The sequence below is a fragment of the Scyliorhinus canicula genome, chromosome 14 (genome assembly GCF_902713615.1).
Source record: "Scyliorhinus canicula chromosome 14, sScyCan1.1, whole genome shotgun sequence".
NCBI lineage: Eukaryota > Metazoa > Chordata > Chondrichthyes > Carcharhiniformes > Scyliorhinidae > Scyliorhinus > Scyliorhinus canicula.
In genome coordinates this window covers 129,057,485-129,070,669 of record NC_052159.1, presented here as the reverse complement: position 1 = coordinate 129,070,669, position 13,185 = coordinate 129,057,485, and the positions used below count along the sequence as shown (strand labels likewise).

Genomic DNA, 13,185 nt, shown 5'->3' with positions numbered 1-13,185 from the left:
AATTCAGTAAAAATCTGGAATTGAAAATCTAAAGATAACCATGAAACCATTGTCGACTGTCATTAAAAAGCCATCTAGTTCACTATTGTCCTTGAGGGAAGGAAATCTGTCATCCTTACCTGGTCTGGCCTACAGATGACTCCAGACCCACAGCTATGTGGTTGACTCTTTAAAAAAAATGCCCTCAGGGATGGGCAATAAATGTTAGCCCAGCCACATCCACATGAACGAATAAAAGAAAAGAAAATAATCCACACCCTTCAGCATATTTCTCTTGAGCTTAAACAATTTGCATTTATATAGTGCCTTTAAGCTAATTAAAACATCCCAAGGCCCTATACGGGGAACATTAGCAAACAATAATGGCACTAAAATTTGACACTGAAGTTACAGTTGTAGTAGTTGAGTTCATGCATTCATGCTTCCGTTATCCTCCAAAAAATGATTACTTCACACAGGTGGCCTGTTTCTTGGAAGCCTGAACATTGCCTTGGCAATCCACTTCCTATCTTCAATTCAATCCAGGATCTCAGATTCTCTGAATAATAGGACACAATCACTTAGGATGATAACAGGTTGAACTGGCAGTCCAATTTTTGTTTGTTGATTTTGTTTCCTGATGTAAATTCTCTTCAATTTTTTTGTTGTTGCTTGGAACTTGGAATCTGGCAACTGCAGAAGATTGAAAAAAATAAATTTAAATAAGCAATTTTTAGCCTTTCAATTGAACTTCCGTGGGAGAAATGGCATCAGTGTTCACCATGTGAGTATTTGAACTCTCTTTGATGAAGAAAGCTAATTTGCAAACAGAGGTTTTACATTTCAAAGGGCATATTTTTCTGCAAATTAAACCTTATATAAGTTTATTAAATACATCAAGGCACAATTTCCATACATTTCCTCATTCAGGAGTTGGATTCCTTTTTTAAAAATAAACAGAAATTAATAAAAGGAGCTTCTGGCTAATACTGAGGAAGACTGTGGCAAAGTACAAGATAACATTGTCAAACTTGTTAAAAAGGCATAGAAATATCAAATTGATTTCAATATAGATACGTGTGATATGTTGTATTTTAGTTGGAGAAATAAGAAAGCTATTTACTCATTGCTTTAAGACACAAAGAAAACAAGGAATGCAGACGTACTTGGGCCATGGAATTCAGTTAATCTTTTATTATTGTCACAAGTAGGCTTACATTAACACTGCAGGTTATGGTGTGCTATTTCAGGCAGAGCTAGAATGGCTATTTCATCGGGACATGCAGAACCATCAATGGAATCCAACACGACTTGTATCCAGTGCATCCTATCTTGTTGGATTCTACTGCTGAAGAAAAGATTCCTGAAAGCATCCTTCTTACGAATTGGCAATCTATAAACTACACCTAGTGATAGCGTCAGGCAAGGCCGAGCTTGGAATTAAATGAAAGCGAGGATAAGAATTTTCAAGGTGTTCCTTATCTGGAAGCCAATGCAGGTCAGCAAGTTTGGGAGAGATGTTTAAATGGTGCTTGGCGTGAGTTAGGACATGGGCAACTAAGTTATTGATTATGTTCATGTTAGATATAACATCCTCACGGTAGCATGGTGGTTAGCATCAATGCTTCACAGCTCCAGGGTCCCAGGTTCGATTCCCGGCTGGGTCACTGTCTGTGTGGAGTCTGCACGTCCTCCCCGTGTGTGCGTGGGTTTCCTCCGGGTGCTCTGGTTTCCTCCCACAGTCCAAAGATGTGCGGGTTAGGTGGATTGGCCATGCTAAATTGCCCGTAGTGTAAGGTTAATGGGGGGATTGTTGGGTTACAGGTATACGGGTTACGTGGGTTTAAGTAGGGTGATCATTGCTCGGCACAACATTGAGGGCCGAAGGGCCTGTTCTGTGCTGTACTGTTCTATTCTATTCTATTCTAATGTTATGTGTGCAAGCGTCCAGCTGTGAGTTGCAATGGAGAGAGTCAACATGGTTTTGTGAAATGGATATCAGGTTTGACAAATTTATTGAAGTTCTTTAAGGATGAAATAGTAGAGTAAAGAAAGGTAAGCCAGTGGATGAAGTGTCCACAGTTGAATTTCCGAAAAAGGTGCCACACAAAATATTAATAGCTGGAGTAATATATTAACATGGAGAATTACTTGATAAACACAAAAAATAGGGGGAGACAGGGCTGGATTCTGGAGGGAGTCTCCATTGTGCCGGCAAAGTACCATCCCAACAGGTTTCTTGGCGGTGTGAGGTGGCCACGATGGACAATCCCATTGGCAGGTGGTGGGAACAGAGAATCCCGCTGCCTGTGAGGGCGTGTTGCCCAGGAGAATGTGGCTGGCAGGTCAGAGAATCTCACCCATGGTAATTTCAAGCTGGCTGACAGTGGCCAGTGAAGCACCATTAAGATCTGTTCTGGGACATCAGCTATTTTGAATCCACAGTTGATTACTTATACAAAGAGACTGCAATGTACCAAATAAACTGACAAAGCAAAATGCAGTGGGCAGGTTAATTTAGTGGACAACAAGATGGCAGGTGATATTGGGATATGTGAGGTTCTTCACTTTGGTGGTAAGAATAGAAAAGCAGAACATTTACCTTTCTGGCTTACCTTTCTTTACTCTACTATTTCAAGGGGCCTCACGGTAGCATGGTGGTTAGCATCAATGCTTCACAGCTCCAGGGTCCCAGGTTCGATTCCCGGCTGGGTCACTGTCTGTGTGGAGTCTGCATGTCCTCCCCGTGTGTGCGTGGGTTTCCTCCGGGTGCTCCGGTTTCCTCCCACAGTCCAAAGATGTGCGGGTTAGGTGGATTGGCCATGCTAAATTGCCCGTAGTGTAAGGTTAATGGGGGGATTGTTGGGTTACGGGTATATGGGTTACGTGGATTTAAGTAGGGTGATCATTGCTCGGCACAACATTGAGGGCCGAAGGGCCTGTACTGTTCTATGTTCTATTTTTAAAAATATGCAAATTTTTTACATGTTGGTGTTCAGAGACATTTGGGTGTGCTCATACAAGGAACACAAAGTTAGCATGCAGGTACAGTGTGAGATTCTTGGGAACAAACAATGAGAATCAAAGAGAAGCATTCAGAATCAGAACTGGACCTGCTGTTAAAATGTCTATCTTTTTATTTTCTTCCAGACTCCCTCCGTTGGTACGTCTGTGTATAGTAACCTTAAATTGACAAAATGAACAATGGCATTTTCAATACGCTACATTCCTTTGCTTCATAGTAAATAAGAGACATGGCATGATATAATGGTCTGTTTCCAAAAGTGTAAGCATTTTGCATAACTTGAACATTCAATTCCATCGTTAACACTATTACCAATGCAAACTTTTGTATTAATTTAACAATGCATTCAATCACATACATATAGTGGGGCCCCGGCAGCAGGTGGTAATGATGGGGGAGAAAGCAGCCGAGGGGGGGACTGGTTGGCCCTTGTGGACACCTCTGTTCAGGGAGCAGTGTTTTTGGCAGGCTGGGGGATGGTACTGGCAGATACAATGAGGTACTTGTGTGTAGCATCGTGGCAAAAGCCAAGGCAATAAATACTGCAGCCTTGGTGGCTAGAGAACTGGGAAGGGAAAGTGGGGCAGGCAGACAGCTGCTTGGGACTTAGTCGGACTGCCTGGGCAGCATCCCTGAGTCCAAGAAACCCCAAGGACAGATAGATTCCTCTCATAACTGTGAGAGAAGGTAATTTGCCTCATGTCGCCATGGGAAATTAACAATAGGAGCTTCGCCAACTGAACTCTGCTAATCGGCTGATTCAAAGCCATGACTCTCAATGGCCCCCTGGCAGATTTAGAGTGTGGATCACAAATGTCCTCTGTCAACAGTTAATTCCTTGGAGTTAATCTTTTCGACTAATGTTTATCAAGATTTGATGCTGGTGGGAATAAATTATTCCTGTTTTATTCCCATTGTGTCGTTCATGTGCAGCAATCGCACAAACAATGATAATTTAAAGTATTTTGGGGCATTTTCTCTCTCAAATAAGATGCTTATAAGTGGTGCTTTCAGTGCTTTGAATACTGACATGTTTTGTGTAATGACCTGCAAACTGTGCTTATCGGTAATTATTGATCTTTTGTCATCATTGCAAAATACCGCAGGTGCTGGAAATCTGCAATAAAAACAATAAGCTGGAAAAACTCAGCAGGTCTGGCAGCAGATCATATGGAAATGTTAGCTCTGTTTCCCTCCAATTATCCATGCTCCCTTTGTGTTGGCCACAACAAATGGTTGAATGTCATAGGAAGGTGTTTGCTTTATAGTATGACCATCATGCTTTATATCCGGGCTATGAGGGTGAGCGCTAAATTTCATGTTTCGCTCTGCGTTTGCTTTCATTTGATTCTTCTCTTCTCAACCACATTTGTGCACAGTTCAATTATTAGCTCCACTATTTGGTTCAGAGGGTTCATATAGAACGTGTGAAAGTGAGACTAGCTGGAAGCTTTCCGGTAGTCGAGTCGGGAGCGGCTCTGTAGTTGTGAAGAAAATGATACAACTTTTGCTTCTGCCCCACCGAGGAGGGACAAAGAAGAAAAAAAAAACAAAAGTATTATTCTCTTGTTAAAATATGTTTCTAAAAATGGACAATTGGCTGGACTGATAAAATGGCCGCAACTGACCACATGATGGTAGATCTGGAAGTTTCTGAGCGCTTTAAAAGGACAAAGGCTAAGTCATCAAATGTCTGGAATGTAATGCTCCTTGCATTGTATGAACATTCCAGCTGAGCCAACATAATGGATTAGCAGATGGGTGGAATGGAATGGAATTCAACTGTGGACAATGACTAATCACAGGTTTCAACAAGGGGCATTATTGGCTGAGTAGCTCGACTCAAACCCACCATCGCTCCAGCCTCCTTCTCCCTCGGTTAGTTGAACCTCCACAGGCCGATCACCCCCATCTGCTCCATAAAGGCATTCAGTTCCCTTGCCATCGCTGATTATTTCTCTGATTTGAGGCTGGATTTGTCCGTCTTTGTTGTCCTGTACACAGTTGAAAGCCCCCACCATGACCGGAGTCTAGGTGGAGGATTTCTGTCATGGATTTTTGATGAAGTCTGCGTCATTCCAGTTAGGGGCGTATATATTCATTAGTACCACCGGTGCCCCTTCCAAACACCGCTGTCCATTATATACCGTCCCCCTGGGTAAGCCACCATGTTTGTCGCTGTAAAAGTCGTCCTTTTACTAAACAGTACAGCCACCGCCCTTGCCCTCGTACTGAGACACCTCGTACTGAGGTTGTAAGCTACCAGACAAGGTCTTGTGAATATCTAAAGTAAGGCTTGCTATTTGGGAGATCTAATTACAGTATCCACAATGTGCCTTGCGTTCACTACCTTCAGTGTACAGGAGAGATTGTGACTTAGATTGCTATCTTTTCCTTAACATCAACTAAATATTTATAATTCTTGAGAGCCAGGCATGGGCAAATAACCCTTCAGATAGCCTCAAAGGGTGAGAATATGATGAGTCTTAGTTAAATGTCACTCTTATTTATTAAAATAGACACGGATCTGTATGGTAAAATATATACGTAATTTATTTAAAGAAAAAATGTAATACAAGTATTTTCGATAAATGATAGTTTGACAAATACAGGCTATGTGATGAGTTAGCCTGTGACCTCCCTAACTACATAATTGCTTAAGCTATAAACATCTCATACTTCCATCGGCTAGTCGTCTTGGAGCTCGATACTCAATCATGAGCAGAACTCTATGAGTCGAGAAAGCAGCTTGGCCAAATTAACACCCAGCAATCTCCTGAACAGCCCTCCAAACAAAACTCTAACTTTCGCAGCCTGTGCTTAAACATTTATATATTGTTTGTAGTTAGGAAGTTCTAGGGAGTTTTGTGCAGAGCATCAGCTTCTGAAAGATAGATTGACTCCCCAGTTATTTCGAGACAAAGAACTGATCGTTGTCCATTGTCCAAAAATACGTATTCATCTAAGGGTAGTGGTGGAGTACATTGGTCTGCTTTTAGTATGATCGGTGGCTGGGCTTCGGGCAGTGTGACGATATAACAGTGTGCATACTGAAAGATGTCTTCTTCTGGCTCAGTGAATTGAGCAAGATTCAACTGGGGAGAGGTTAATTTCAGCTGTCTGATAGCAGATGCCACTGTTTTTTGGAGGTCACGTTTATGTCTATATTCTTTTCGCATGAGTTGGGTTGAAATTACATCTGTGTCTAGGACTAAGGAGTGTGGAACCATGATAGTTCCTGCTGCCTTACTGTGAGATGGAGGTCAGTATTGGCAATAATACCATCTTTGACCCATGATCGTTGAATTGGTGTCTCTGAAGGTACAGAGACCGTGGAGTTTGGTTCTTCCAATGATAATAGGTGTCAGTTTGGCCTGTTATTATTGTCATTATCATTCAGTTCTGTCTAGTTAAGGTCCTGGCCTATATTAGAGTTTAGGTCAAAAGTTCCCGTTGCAGTGAGGGAGACCGTAATAGTGCCAAGTATGAGGCTAAAAAGGATAAGTGAAAAAGTAATGCCGAATGCGGTAAGGCAGCAACACTGGCATTTCTGATTTTTGGACTATCTCTTTTGGGAACGTATGATCATTTGTACTTTGGTCTTAAACTTTAAAAGTTGGGGGTGACCTTTGAGACAGGTGTTCCCAGGTGTAGTAATAACTTGAGTCAGAGGTATTTCCTCTGGGGGTTCATCTAATTCTGGCTCGTTATGGGATCTAACCTCATATCGTGCATACCGACTCGTCATTTTGTTGTTACCTGTGGTTCAAAGGCTTTGGGAACTGGTCGACAGTTATCAATGGCTATTAGTTTGGTACCGTTCGTCCCGTGGCAACTAGAAGCGTCTGACCTTGGACCTGTTTGACACAAATGGGGGGTTTCCATTTAGGTCTCAGTAAGGTATTCTTAGGATTTTTCTTTTGTTGTCCCCAGTCACCTTCTTGTGTTTAGCACTTATTGGGTTCGGGCGGTTTAGGAGGCTGCATTTGAGACAATAAGCCAATCATTTCTTGGGCTAATTCTGGGTTGTACTGAGGAATTACTCCTTCAGATGCCTGCTGGGTGGTATTCATTTGTACCTTAAACATTAAAAAGTAAGGTGTGATGTGTTTTTCAGGTCCTACGCGACTCAGGGGTAGGTTGTTGACTGCCAGCTGTACCTCCAGCACCAATTTGGCCCAACTGCGTCCTCGTGTCATTAGCAGTTTAGTCATGTAAAGCTTCACACCTTGGTTATGCCGCTCCACCGACCCACTTGATTGCGGGTGCAAAGGAGTGCTGTCGGTACACATTTTCTGGAATGCCTTTCCAACAAAGGCAGATCCTCGATCAGTGTGGAGACATATGGGGGAACCAGCGCTGGGAAAAATGATGTTTTCAAATGCATTGACAGATGCACTTTCCGTACAGTGGGTTGTGGGCACCAACCACGTGTAGGAGGTACAGATGTCAAACAACTACTAAGATGTACTGGTTTTGTCCTGTGTAAGGAGGGTGCCCAGTAGAGGACGTAAAGAGTCCCACATCATCAGCCTGCCACATGGTGTGGGGGGGGGGGGGGGGGGGGGGGGGGGGGGGGGGGGGGTCCTTTCGCTGTTCGATGCTTGTTTTGCAGCGTTGTCTGCCATTTGGTTACCGATGCTGTGGGGGCCTCCTTTTGTATGGCCTGGAACTGCATAATGGTAACACGATGCTTGTTGTCTAATTGCTGAGCAATTTTTGCCAGAAAGATATCTGAGCTATTGGTTTTCCTTTATCTGTCTTAAAGGTATTCTTTCTCCATACTGCTAAGAAAGTATTAGCAGCCTTCTGGCAATAGGCACTATCAGTGCAGATTAATGTTTTAGCATCATTAGAAGATATTTCCTGTAAGGCTAATAATAATGCCTGCGCTTCTGCAGATTGGGAATTATGGGGACCCAGGGTCCTTGAAATTGATTTGGTGGGGTTAAAGGTTCTATTTGAATGAGAACCTAGTATTATCCCACCACCAGTTATCGTGCACATGCTGCCTTGTCTATCAGGGATGGGCATTGCCGATCTGTCACAGTAAATAACAAGGTCAAAGTCCTCTCGGGGAGTTACTGTAAGTTTGAGACTCGGAATATTCGGGTCCTCTTCTTTGTCCAGTTTTTCAAAACCGGGAATATGGAGTATATCCTGTGAGTATTTTTCATTGTATTCAAAGCTCAGGGAGGTATCTTATATACTTAGTGTATCTGGCCTGGGTTGCCTTGCGTTCATTCCCTGGCATTCCTTCCTGTGATCTTAGTTGGGGAAAACCCGTTTCGATTATAATGCGTGCATTGGCCTGAACCTTCTGCAAGGGTTGGATGAGGACCATGCAGCGTTCTAACGCGGTCAGTCTCTGTTCACAGGGGGAGTAGTTAAGGGAGAGGTACTGGAATGGTGTTGTTTCCCCCCTCATTGAAGCGGGCTGCTCGGGAAGCGATCCAAGGGATAAGACAGATATCTCTGGATGGGTCTCTTGAGCTAAGATCAGTGGCATTTTTTACTGCAAGAATTTGCTGTGTAAGAGCTTCCTTTGCATGCTCCGGGAAACAGAAATGTTTATTTGTCAGGGTACAGTACTCATACAAGGGAGCTGAAAGTGGAACGAATGCTGGTACAAACATCCGTGCAAAATTAAGCAGTCCCAGTATAGATTGGGGCTGTTTAAGGGAAGTAGGATTCTTAATAGCCGAGATTTCTTGGAAAAGGAGTCAGTAAGGCCACGGCCAGTGTCTGTGATATTGATACCGAGGTAGTCAACTGATTTTTTAAAGCAATTGGCATGTGTTAAGGCCGACTATGTATCCATGGATTTTTAAGAGGGTAAAGATTTCGCCAGGGCTTCTAAGTATTGTTCACGGGTGTCGGTTGTCACGTACACGTCATCTACATAGACGTCGATATCGTACTTATGACATATGGGCGCTATTGCTGAAATGACACCGGCCGCAAAGAGCTGAGGCGAATTGCGGAAGCCCTGCGGGAGTCGGATCCAGACGTAATGGTGGCCGTTAGGACCAGTGAACGCTGTGCAATCATACTCCTCGGGGAGGATCGGGTGTGACCAGAAGCCGTTAGATAAGTCTAAAGTGGATTTGTACTTTTTTCGGCTAATCTGTTGTGTAACTTGTTGTATGCTAGCGGATTGGGCTGTGTTTGGAATCATAACGCGGTTTAGTTCTCTTTAGTCGACTAAAAAGTCTGACTCTGCCTTTAGCTTTGGAAATCCCAAACATAGGGGAATTATACAGAGATGATCTTTTAATCAGAACGCCTGGTTGGCATAGGGAATCGATTGTTTTTTTGGAGCGTGGCTCTGCACTCCGGGTCTCGAATGAACCATTGTTTCTGAAGGGGGAAGTCGTTGACTCCGGTTATGATTAGTTGAATTTTTAGCAATCCGCAGTGATTCGGATGTTTTTGGAATAAGTCCCAGTGTCTGAGAATTAAGTTTTTAATTTGTGCTTTTGTCTGTTTGTCTGGGCTATCCTTAAGGATTTCCTCTAACTATTTTTTTCTATTATCCTGAGGGGCTAATTGAAGTAAGTCATACTTTTGAATTCTGTCTTGGGATAGGATAATGTTGCACTCTTGATCATTGTCTAAATTTGGCCATAGTCCAGCTTGACATCTAACTACTTGAACATTAGATAGAAGTGTGATCTGTACCAATGGTATTTGTCGTACTTCTGAAGTTATGCCTTTCACACTGATGTGCCATCAATTGTACGAGAGGCGAGTGCTTTACAAAAGTCAGGCTTTAATAAACTAGAACACAGCTCTGCGATCGTCTACAATGGAATGGACGATCGCCGGGCGCTTGTCTATTTATACCTCGGTAAAGGAGGCGTGGTTAACTCAGCCTCTGGGCCAATCGGTCGAGAGGCACATGACCGACCAGGGCCAATGGTAAGCCGGTGTTCTGCCCCAATGGCAGACAGGTATGCAAATATGCAAATCATATCATCACATTCACCCCTTGCGGAGAAGGAAGCCGGGGGGGGGGGGGGGGGGGGGGGGGGGGGAGAGAGAACTGATGATATGAGTAGCAGCCGGGAGGATAAAATTTTCCCTCCTTTCTCTTAACGAATTTGGGTGCTTCCCACTGGCCCAGACAAGAAGCGATATGTACACAAACGTCCATGGAGCTGTTGAAATTTAGAACGATTCGATCAGTCTCTTTGTAGCCCGTGACGTTCTGGCAGACCGCCGCAGTGGAGGAGTTGACGTCGGGTCGGCCGATGGTGGTGGTTCCACTGACGTCCTGGAGTCCGGGAGTGATGGTCCTTGAACAGTCTCCGTCACCCGAGCTGGCTGTGGAGACGCCATGGATGGGGAAGGAGGAACCTGAGTGGGGTGCTTGGGGGAAAAAAACAGAGGAGGGGTCGGGGGGGAAGGCCGCACGCCGGCGGGTGCCAGGTCCCGGAGGGAGACCGTGTCCTGTCGACCGTCGGGGTACTCCACATATGCGTACTGCGGGTTAGCATGAAGTAACTGGACTTGTTCCAATAACGGGTCGGACTTATGCACCTGCACATGCTTCCGGAGCAAGATGGGTCCGGGGGTGACCAGCCACGTCGGGAGAGGGGATCCGGAGGATGACTTCCTGGGGAAAACAAGAAGACGTTCATGGGGTGTCTGATTAGTTGCGGTACAGAGGAGTGAGCGGATAGAATGTAGGGCATCGGGGATCACCTGTTGCCATCGGGAAATAGGGAGATCTCTGGACCGGAGGGCCAGTAGTATGGTCTTCCAGATGGTACCATTCTCCCGCTCGACCTGTCCTTTACCCCGGGGGTTATAGCTGGTCGTCCTGCTAGAGGCAATGCCCCTGTCGAGCAGGAATTGACGCAGCTCGTCGCTCATAAAGGAGGACCCCCGATTGCTGTGAATGTACGTGGGGTAGCCGAACAGGGAGAAGACGGAGAGGAGTGCCTTAATGACGATCGATGTGGTCATGTTGGGGCAGGGAATGGCGAAGAGGAAGCAGGAGTGTTCGTCGATAACCGCCAGGAAGTAAATGTTGCGGTTGTTAGAGGGAAGGGGCCCCTTGAAGTCAATGCTGAGACGTTCGAAGGGGCGGGATGCTTTGATCAGGTGTGCGCGCTCGGGGCGGTAGAAGTGCGGTTTGCACTCAGCGCAGATGTGGCAGTCACGGGTTACTGACCTGACTTCCGCGATGGAGAAAGGCAGGTTGCGGGCCTTAATGAAATGGTATAGGCGGGTCACCCCTGGATGGCAGAGGTCCACGTGGAGGGAGCGGAAGCGGTCTATCTGCGCGCTGGCGCAGGAACCGCGGGACAGGGCATCAGGAGGCTCATTGAGCTTCCCAGGACGATACAAGATATCATAGTTGTACGTGGACAACTCGATCCGCCACCGTAAGATCTTGTCATTCTTGATCTTGCCCCTTTGTGCATTATCAAACATGAAGGCTACTGACCGTTGGTCTGTGAGGAGGGTAAACCTCCTGCCGGCCAAATAGTGCCTCCAATGTCGCACCGCTTCGACTATGGCCTGGGCTTCCTTTTCCACAGAGGGGTGGCGGAGTTTGGAAGCCTGGAGAGTTCTGGAGAAGAAGGCCACGGGTCTGCCCGCTTGGTTCAGGGTGGCCGCCAGAGCAACTTCTGATGCGTCGCTCTCGACCTGGAAGGGGAGGGACTCGTCAATGGCGCGCATCGTAGCCTTTGCGATATCCGCTTTGATGCGGCTAAAGGCCTGGCAGGCCTCTGTCGACGGCGGGAAGGTCGTGGTTTGAAAGAGGGGACGGGCCTTGTCCGCGTAGTTGGGAACCCATTGGGCGTAGTATGCGAAGAACCCCAGGCAGCGTTTGAGGGATTTTGGGGTATTGGGGAGAGGGAGTTCCATCAGGGGGCGCATGCGTTCGGGGTCGGGGCCTATCACTCCTTTACGCACTACGTAGCCGAGGATGGCTAGACGGTCGGTGCTAAACACGCATTTATCCTTATTGTATGTGAGGTAAAGGAGTGTAGCGGTCCGGAGGAATTGCTGGAGGTTGGCGTCATGGTCCTGCTGGTCGTGGCCGCAGATGGTGACATTATCAAGATACGGGCAGGTAGCCTGTAATCCGTAACTGTCGACCATTCGGTCCATCTCCCGTTGGAAGACCGAGACCCAATTTGTGACACCAAATGGAACTCTAAGGAAGTGGTAGAGGCGCCCATCAGCCTCGAACGCGGTGTACTTGCGGTCACTCCCGCGGATGGGGAGCTGGTGGTAAGCGGACTTAAGGTCCACAGTGGAGAAGACCTTGTATTTCGCGATCTCGTTTACCATGGTGGAAATACGGGGGAGAGGATACGCATCCAGTTGCGTAAACCGGTTGATGGTCTGGCTATAGTCGATGACCATCCGGTTTTTCTCCCCAGTCTGGACCACCAGCACTTGGGCTCGCCAGGGACTGTTGTTGGCCTCGTTGACCCCTTCCGTCAGCAACCTCTGGACCTCGGACCTGATGAAGGACCGGTCCTGTGCGCTGTACCGTTTGCTCCGTGTCGCGACGGGTTTGCAATCGGGGGTGAGATTAGCAAACAAGGAGGGGGGGTCCACTTTGAGGGACACGAGGCTGCAGACAGTGAGGGAGGGTATAGGGCCGCCAAATTAGAAGGTCAAGCTCTGCAGGTTGCACTGGAAGTCCAGTCCTAGGAGTGCCGGTGCGCAAAGGTCGGGGAGGACAAGGAATTTATAATTTTTAAAAACCTTCTCCTGGACCGTGAGGTCCGCGATGCAGCACCCGGTGATGTGGATGGAGTGCAAACCTGAGGCTAACCCGATTTTGTGTGTTACCGGATGGACAGGGCAGCGTCTTGATGTGTCAGGGTGAACAAAGCTTTCCGTGCTCCCAGAGTCCAGCAGGCAGCCCGTCTCGTGGCCGTTAAGGTGGATCAGCGTTGTCGTTTTGGCGAGCGTGCGTGGCCGTGACTGGTCGAGCTGAATGGCCGCGAGCCGTGGAGAAAATCCGTGTCCGTCGTCGCCGTCGAGTCGATGTTAGAAGAACCTTGCGTGCCAATCCCGGAAGGCGGTGGCCAGGATCCGCACGTGGAGTCGGGATCCCAAGGTGGCAGCGCCCAGGACCCGCATGTGGAGTCGGGGTCCCAAGATGGCAGCGCCCAGGACCCGCACGTGGAGTCGGCGCCCCAAGATGGCGG

General features: G+C 46.7%; 1 long non-coding RNA gene across 1 annotated transcript in view; it reads right to left on the bottom strand.

Annotated features, from left to right (window-relative positions):
- Nucleotides 1–310: 310 nt before the first annotated feature.
- The window catches only part of LOC119977636, a 62,799-nt gene continuing 49,924 nt past the window's right edge, over nucleotides 311–13,185 (bottom strand). Inside the window, exon 4 of the long non-coding RNA XR_005463241.1 lies at nucleotides 311–672. This is a non-coding gene — a long non-coding RNA (uncharacterized LOC119977636). The remainder of the gene's footprint in view (nucleotides 673–13,185) is intronic.